The 9,452-nt window shown below is 40.7% G+C and overlaps 1 protein-coding gene across 1 annotated transcript in view; it reads right to left on the minus strand.

The window, feature by feature from the left end:
- tacr2 (tachykinin receptor 2) overlaps positions 1-8,421 on the minus strand; it is a 34,529-nt gene extending 26,108 nt beyond the window's left edge. The window contains exon 1 of the mRNA XM_062067456.1: positions 8,165-8,421. The gene's annotated coding sequence lies outside the window, so the exon portion shown is untranslated. The remainder of the gene's footprint in view (positions 1-8,164) is intronic.
- Positions 8,422-9,452: the final 1,031 nt, after the last annotated feature.

The raw sequence follows: 9,452 nt of genomic DNA on the forward strand, positions 1-9,452 counted from the left end.
GGACTAGGGGTCAAATGACCCTCTTGTGTGTTTTCTAGGTAAAAGTGTCAATTGACCCTTCTCTGGGACTTCGCGTGTTAATGGGGTGATCGTCGCTTTCTCGGCCCGAATCGCTCTCGCTGCTGCTGTAAACAATGGGGAAATGTGAGGAGCCTTTCAACCTGTGACGTCACGCTACTTCCGGTACAGGCAAGGCTTTTTTTTATCAGCGACCAAAAGTTGCGAACTTTATCGTCGATATTCTCTACTAAATCCTTTCAGCAAAAATATGGCAATATCGCGAAATGATCAAGTATGACACATAGAATGGATTCATTTCAGTAGGCCTTTAAGTGTATTCCCAGGGCCAGAGCACCTGACATTGAAGCTAATCTTAGGGAGCTAACTCGCAACACGCCTAGTAAACACGTACGACAGGCTAATCGCACCAGTAGCTACGCGAACATAGTTGTATACGTTGGCTCCAATAACACTAGGATGAGACAGTCAGAGATTACAAAGAGGAACATAGCTAGGACTTGTAGTCTCGCTAGAAAGATGTCCAGGCATCGAGTACTTGTCTCTGGCCCCCTGCCTGCGAGAGGCATTGATGAGAGATATAGCAGATTAGTCTCACTTAACAAGTGGCTTGCTAGTTTTAGTAGACAACAGGGACTAACGTTTATTGATAATTGGCCCTCTTTCTGGGGCAAACCGGGCTTGCTGATGAAGGACGGCTTTCACCCTAACCAGGAAGACGCATCATTCTGTCTAGGAACATAGATTATTGGTTAAGTCACACTTGACTGACTATACTAGAGCATGCTTGGTTACAGGTTAGTCTGGGTGAGGAGTCAGTTAAGCTAGAACTAACCAGCGCCAGGCTGGAAAATCCCTGCACACATAGCATTTCTCCTGGAATAATACACAACTGTGGTTAGAGTGTCCGCCCTGAGATCGGTAGGTCGTGAGTTCAAACCCTGGCCGGGTCAAACCAAAGACTATAAAAATGAGACCCATTACCTCCCTGCTTGGCACTCAGCATTAAGGGTTGGAATTGGGGGTTAAATCACCAAAATGATTCCCGCTGCTGCTCACTGCTCCCCGCACCTCCCAAGGGGTGAGGGTGATGGGTCAAATGCAGAGGATAATCTCACCACACCTAGTGTGTGTGTGACTATCATTGGTACTTTAACTTGTAACTTTTAACTCACATAATGTTTTTTTCTGTAGTGACTGTGCCAGAGGTGGACATGCATTCTACTGAGGTGGCAAATGATGACGCATTCAGTGTATCGCAGCACCAAGCAAACAATCTGAAGATTCCCGTCATATCAATTCCTAGATATGGTCAGAATTATTTAAGGCGCACAACGCAAAATAAATGTAACATGTTTAATATCACTACTACGGATAACATTAACAAAAATTCCGAAAAACAGCCCACTACCTATAATATGGGCTTTTTAAACATAAGATCATTGTCTCCCAAAACGTTATTAGTTAATGAGGTCATTAGAGACAACAATCTTAACGTCATTGTTCTCAGCGAAACCTGGCTCAAAACAGACACATTTTTCCCGCTTAACGAGTCATCTCCTCCTAACTATACGAATGCGCATATTGCCCATCCCTTTAAAAGGGGTGGAGGGGTCGCACTAATATAAAATGAAAACCTTAACCTTACCCCTAACCTAAGTAATACATATAAATCATTTGAGGTGCTTACTATGAGGTCTGTCGCACAGCTGCCTCTCTACCTGGCGGTTATCTACCGCCTCCTGGGCCCTATTCGGACTTTATCGTGAATTCTCAGAGTTTGTCGCTGATCTAATGACGCACGCCGACAATATAATTATAATGGGGGACTTCAATATCCATATGAATACCCCATCAGACCCTCCGTGTGTGGCGCTCCAGACTATAATTGATAGCTGTGGTCTTACACAAATAATAAATTAACCCACGCATCGCAACAGAAATACGATAGATCTAGTGCTTGTCCGGGGTGTCACCACCTCCAAAGTTATGATACTCCCGTACACTAAAGTAATGTCCAATCATTACCTTATAAAATTCAAAGTTCGGACTCATTGTCAACAAGCTAATAATAACCACTGCTTTAGCAGCCGCAACATTAATACTGTCACAACTATGACTCTTGCTGGCCTACTGCCTTCGGTAATAGCGCCATTCCCAAATTATGTGGGCTCTATCGATAACCTCATCAACAACTTTAACGATGCACTGTGCGAAACCATTGATAGAATAGCACCACTAAAGCTAAAAAAAGGCCCCTAAAAGGTGTACCCCCTGGTTTACAGAAGAAACTAGAGCTCTTAAATGATCATGTAGAAAGCTAGAACGCAAATGGCGCGCGACTAAACTTGAGGTTTTCCATCAAGCATGGAGTGATAGTTTAATAACTTATAAACGCATGCTTACCTTAGCTAAAACTAATTACTACTCAAATCTCATCCGCCTCAACAAAAACGATCGTAAATATTTGTTCAGTACAGTAGCATCACTAACCTAACGAGGAACTCCTCCCAGTAGCTCCACCCATTTTGTCCACCAGCGACGCTGAGATCATTATTCATGCGTTCGTTACGTCTCGTCTTGATAACTGTAACGTATTATATTCAGGTCTCCCTATGTCTAGCATTAAAAGATTACAGTTGGTACAAATTGCGGCTGCTAGGCTTTTGACAAGAACAAGAAAGTTTGATCATATTACGCCTATACTGGCTCACCTGCACTGGCTTCCTGTGCACTTAAGATGCGACTTTAAGGTTTTACTACATACGTATAAAATACTGAACGGTCTAGCTCCATCCTATCTTGCTGATTGTATTGTACCATATGTCCCGGCAAGAAATCTGCATTCAAAGAACTCCGGCTTATTAGTGATTCCCAGAGCCCAAAAAAAGTCTGCGGGCTATAGAACGTTTTCCATTCGGGCTCCAGTACTCTGGAATGCCCTCCCGGTAACAGTTAGAGATGCTACCTCAGTAGAAGCATTTAAGTCCCATCTTAAAACTCATTTGTATACAATAGCCTTTAAATAGACCCCCCTTTTAGATCAGTTTATCTGCCGTCTCTTTTCTGTTCTGCCCCCCTCTCCTGCGTGAAGAGGTTATTAATTGACCACAGAGGATGCGCCAGCTGTTTAAAGTCGGGACCCGGGGTGCACCACTCATCTGTGCATCAGTTGGGGACGTCTCTGCGCTGCTGACCTGGCCTGTCTCCGCTCAAGATGATCTCCTGCTGGCCCCAATATGGACTGGACCCTCACACTATTAACACTAGAAGTCCCAGCATTTTTCTGTCTACCTAGAAGACCCAGAGAGGGGTCATTTGGCCCGACGCTTTTCCCGAATACACTAATCACTCATTTTGTTATGGTAATGAGGCTGTTAGGGGCAGTTTGTCTAGGTAGACAGAAAAATTATACATGTGGGAAATGCCGAAAGGAGCAATGGCAGTGCCAGGATTGTGAGTGACTGCTCAAATGTATGTCAGTCACGTTTACATGGACATGGTTTTTCATTCTTTGTAAATATGCTTTTTTCTTTGTAAATTTTTTTTTTTAAACTATTTTTGGCACACAAAAATAACAATTGCTTCTGCAACAACCCTCCACACCAAAACTGGGAAAACAGTTGCTTTTTCATTCTTTGTAAATATGTTTTGTTTTGTATTTTTTTTAACAATAAATGTCAGAGTGTTGATCCCTTCATTCTGTTGATCCTTGCAAAAACACACACAACCTACCTCAGAACTAAAGCTTGAGCTGTAAGGTCCCCTCCCCCACACAGGCTCAAGTGGCCCCCTGCCGTGTGCCACTAACAGCCACATTTTCATAACAAAAGGAGTGTCCACAGGGGGGACTAGGGGTCAAATGACCCTCTTGTGTGTTTTCTAGGTAAAAGTGTCAATTGACCCTTCTCTGGGACTTCGCGTGTTAACTAGATCCACTCGACGTCCAGTATTCCCACTAGAGGACGAGGCTAAACATGTTACACACCAAAAGAAAGCCAGGAGCAGGCATGCTAATGGCTAAGCTAAGCTAGCTTGAAACAACACCAATAAATAAGTGCTTAGTAAAGTTTAAAGGCCTACTGAAATGAATTTTTTTTATTTAAACGGGGATAGCAGATCTATTCTATGTGTCATACTTGATCATTTCGCGATATTGCCATATTTTTGCTGAAAGGATTTAGTATAGAACAACGGCGATAAAGATCGCAACTTTTGGTATCTGATAAAAAAAGGCTTGCCCCTACCGGAAGTAGCGTGACGTAGTCAATTGAACATATACGCAAAGTTCCGTATTGTTTACAATGATGGCCGCATGAAGTGAGAGAGATTCGGACCGAGAAAGCGACAATTTCCCCATTAATTTGAGCGAGGATGAAAGATTTGTGGATGAGTAAAGTGCAAGTGAAGGACTAGTGGGGAGTTGAAGCTATTCAGATAGGGAAGATGCTGTGAGAGCCGGGGGTGACCTGATATTCAGCTGGGAATGACTACAACAGTAAATAAACACAAGACATATATATACTCTATTAGCCACAACACAACCAGGCTTATATTTAATATGCCACAAATTAATCCTGCATAAAAACACGTGTTTGTTATGCTAGCTCCTAGCTCCTCTGCTAGCTCCTAGCTCCATAGAACGCGCCAATACAATTCAAACACCTGATCAACACACACAATCACTCAGCCCAAAAGACCGTTCACCTAACCCAAGGTTCATAAAGCTTATATATTTTTAAAAAGTTACGTACGTGACGCGCACATACGGTCAAGCTATCAAATGTTTAGCAGCCAAAGCTGCATACTCACGGTACCTGATATTCAGCTGGGAATGACTACAACAGTATATAAACACAAGACATACATATACTCTATTAGCCACAACACAACCAGGCTTATATTTAATATGCCACAAATTAATCCTGCATAAAAACACCTACGTGTTTGTTATGCTAGCTCCTAGCTCCTCTGCTAGCTCCTAGCTCCATAGAACACGCCAATACAATTCAAACACCTGATCAACACACACAATCACTCAGCCCAAAAGACCGTTCACCTAACCCAATGTTCATAAAGCTTATATATTTTTAAAAAGTTACGTACGTGACGCGCACATACGGTCAAGCTATCAAATGTTTAGCAGCCAAGGCTGCATACTCACGGTACCTGGTATTCAGCTGGGAATGACTAAAACAGTAAATAAACACAAGACATATATTTACTCTATTAGCCACAACACAACCAGGCTTATATTTAATATGACACAAATTAATCCTGCATAAAAACACCTACGTCTTTGTTATGCTAACTCCTAGCTCCTATGCTAGCTCCTAGCTCCATAGAACACGCCAATACAATTCAAACACCTGATCAACACACACAATCACTCAGCCCAAAAGACCGTTCAACTAACCCAAGGTTCATAAAGCTTATATATTTAAAAAAAGTTACGTACATACGCAAAAAAAAAGTTGCGCACATACGGTCAAGCGATCAAATGTTTAGAAGCCAAAGCTGCATACTCACGGTAGCACGTCTGCGTCTTTGTCATCCAAATCAAAGTAATCCTGGTAAGAGTCTGTGTTGTCCCAGTTCTCTACAGGCGTCTGTGTATCGAAGTCAAAAGTCCTCCTGGTTAGAGTCTCTGTTATCCGAGTTCTTCCATCTTGACTGCATCTTTCGGGAATGTAAACAAAGACGCGCCGGCTGTGTACTGTTGTTGCTGACTTCGTTCGAAAAATAAGTCCGTTTCGCACCGACAACTTTCTTCTTTGCTTGCTCAGCTTCTTTCTCCATAATGCAATGAACATAATTGCAACAGATTCACGAACACAGATGTCCAGAATACTGTGGAATTATGAAATGAAAACAGAGCTTTTTTGTATTGTATTCAATGGGGAAGGCATACCTCTGTTCCCCGGGCTACGTCACGCGCATACGTCATCCTCAGAGGCGTTTCGACCCGGAAGTTTAGCGGCAAATTTAAAATGTCACTTTATAAGTTAACCCGGCCGTATTGGCATGTGTTATAATGTTAAGATTTCATCATTGATATATAAACTATCAGACTGCGTGGTCGGTAGTTGTGGGTTTCAGTAGGCCTTTAAGAAGTGTGGACAGAACCGTGTTGCAGCAGAAAGTAAGCAGGTATTAACGGAAATTAACGAGTAGAATAATAAGAGTATAATATAATAACAAGTGTTGGTGTATCAGCATTGTCAGTCAGTACACCACCCATAAAAGGAGGATGGCTCTTTTCATAAATTAGTGGTGTCGAAATCAAGGGTAGGATCAGAATATGATTGATACTAGAGTGAGCAGATCAACATTTTTTATATTTCTTAAAATATTTATATTTTTTCATTTTTGTTAATGTTTACAAACTCAAGGAATAATTCACCGGATACAGGAGGACCTCGAGGGCAAAAACCACATGATTTAAATGAGTAGTAGACAGTAGTTTTTGCTTTTGTGTAGTTATTGTGTACTATTGACTTTGTAAAATGGATGTAATAAAATAAAAAAAGAAGATAGTCTAAATATTGTGTTGATATTGTTAAACTGTCAATAGCACCCATCATAAATAAACTGAACAATGTACAGTAAATACATGTGATCAGTATTGGTATCGGCTGATGTCACTCATGGATGATCGCTATGGGCAACAAAATAATTCTGATTGAAACGTCCCTACTTTGGATGCTCACTGAGGCATATTTTAGTCTGACTTCGAATTGTAGTCTGTGCTGTGCATCTTTTGTGTTCGACTTTGCTGAAGTGGAGCTGTCCTTGGTGCTAAAGTAGTAGACTGATTTATAAACATGTTGTTTCCCTCCCCACAACTCGTATAGACGATACTATAAAACTCAAGCCTGCGTTTTATTGATGCCTAGGTGTTACTCAGTAACGATGCTGAATCCAAATGGACACTATAGACCAGTGGTTCTCAAACTTTTTTTCACCAAGTATCACATCTAAAAAAAATGTGGCTCTCCAAATACCACCATAATGACCAACATTAAAATACAGTAGCTCAGTAGGCCTAAGTATTCATTAAACAAGGCAGATGTTTTATTTAACAAGCACGTTTCATATTTTTGGCCATTGTAACCTTACACACAGTTTGAACAGTAACACTGTGTTTGAATATAGGAAAATAAAACACAGTATTTTAATCAAATGATTCTTTGGCGTACTACTAGCTAGATGGAGCCCGTGTACAACTAGAAGTACATGTGCATATGTGCATGTTTAAGAATCACTGCTATAGACAGTTGCTGTATCACAATTCAACTGCAATACAAATAGAATACAGTATAAAGTATTGGGTTTGGATTTGGACTAAAAAAAACCCCCACTATCCCAATTGGCCATCATTTAACAATGTCGGTGAATTAATAGGTGAATATGAATGTGTGCGTGTGTATTTGAGTGTGTGTGTGTGTGTGCGTGCGCCCAACTCAATATCTGAAGAAGAGACTCACTGGCCACAACATTAGGAACACCTGCACTACCAAATAAGATCGAAAAGCTGTGTCAAAGATTTAGTTTTCACAACGGTGCAAATTGGTTGTAGAACTGTAGTGCATCATACTGTACTATATCAATGCAATTGACAAACTTAATTACCAAACTGGGCATTATTGTCTTTGTAAAAATATACATTTCTAATGCAGCTCTTGCATTGGATTTTTTTTTTCATTTTTTTTTTCATAAAGAAATACAATCATGTGTGCTTACGGACTGTATCCCTGCAGACTATATTGATCTATATTGACATACACATACACAATATGTATATATTGTGTTTTTTATGTTGATTTAATTAAAAAAAAACAACAACAACATTTTTTTATTTTTTATTTTTTATTTTTTATTTCTTGCGCGGCCCGGTGGTTGGGGACCACTGATCTAAATGACCATTTTTGATCTGCATTGGTTGGAAGGACCCCTTAAGTGTGTAGGTCTAAATTTACTTTGAATTTCAAACCACATCCATTCATCATCAGATACGCGCACCAGCATGCATGAAGGCTCACAACAATTATTTGGCTGCAGCAAGCACATCTGAGGAATTAGTGAAATAAACAACAAAGTGTTGAACTACAAAGAGGAGCAAATCAATCTGTGGCGTTATTCTTACCTCGGAGTGCCTTTAAAAAGGAGAACAGTGCAGTGTGTCATCTACGTGTCCAGTGGCTTGCAGATTACAGCCAAGAATTAAGAGTCCCTTTACGCAATGGATAACTTATAGGTCCAAGCCATCGTAACGCCCCCTCTGTCACTCTCTCTCTTTCTCTCACACACGGACATACACACACACACACACACACACACACACACACACACACGCACACACACACACACACACACACACACACACACACACACACACACACACACACACACACACACACACACACACACACACACACACACACACACACACACACACACACACACACACACACACACACACACACACACACTGTCCTGGATTTGTGCAACATGCAGATCATCCAGCTGAAAGTGATGGAGATCCACACAAAGGCACACACACACTTGAAAGCAACAGAGAGTGTGTGTGTGCATGGAGCTGAGTGGTGCACAGGTGGAGTGAGTGCAGGGAGGGGCCTTTTGCTACTGTATGGGCAAATGTGAAAACGATGATACTTATGTCTCTTTAGGATTTGCTCTGCTTGCATATGAAAAGATATGACATCCTCTTGCATATTTTGCACATTTGTTTGTAGTATTTTTTTGGATTATTTTAGCCATTAACCCTCAGGGGACAGAGGCTGACTTTTCTGTCCTGTCAATGTCAATGTCCAATTCTTTCACAGGTGTTTCATACACTGACAGTCTGGCTGTTATTCAACAATACCCCAAAGCCAAACAGGACCTACAGTTAAAGTTAAAGTACCAATGATTGTCACACACACACTAGGTGAAATGTGTCCTCCACAGGTGGGTCATTTGGGTATACAAACATTTTGGTTTCCTTTTTTTTTTTCTTTGCTCAAATCTCTCAAATAACTTCAGGCTGACACAAAAATACCAAAAAATTTTCTATTTTTATTTGAATCCTTTGAAAGCCTTTTATCAAATGATGTCACAATTGCCAATTAGAAAAAAAAATACGTAGCATGAGTTATCTTATAAAATTTATAACTGTGACATTATCTGATCAAAAGGCATTCCAAAGGGTTAAAAAGATTGACATGCTTGATATTAGTGTTTAGGACTGAGAAATGTGTGCAAAAGGAAATAAATATGAATATACAATCTTTTTACACCCTTCAAAAACCTAAGGCAGCAATTACTGCCTCAAGTTTTGTTTTATATGTTTATATCCAGAATGTCTCTTGTTGCATTCATATTTCCCTCTATCCTGACCCGTCTCCCAGTTACTGCCGCTGAAAAACACTCCC

Source organism: Entelurus aequoreus, linkage group LG02 (genome assembly GCF_033978785.1).
Source record: "Entelurus aequoreus isolate RoL-2023_Sb linkage group LG02, RoL_Eaeq_v1.1, whole genome shotgun sequence".
Lineage (NCBI taxonomy): Eukaryota > Metazoa > Chordata > Actinopteri > Syngnathiformes > Syngnathidae > Entelurus > Entelurus aequoreus.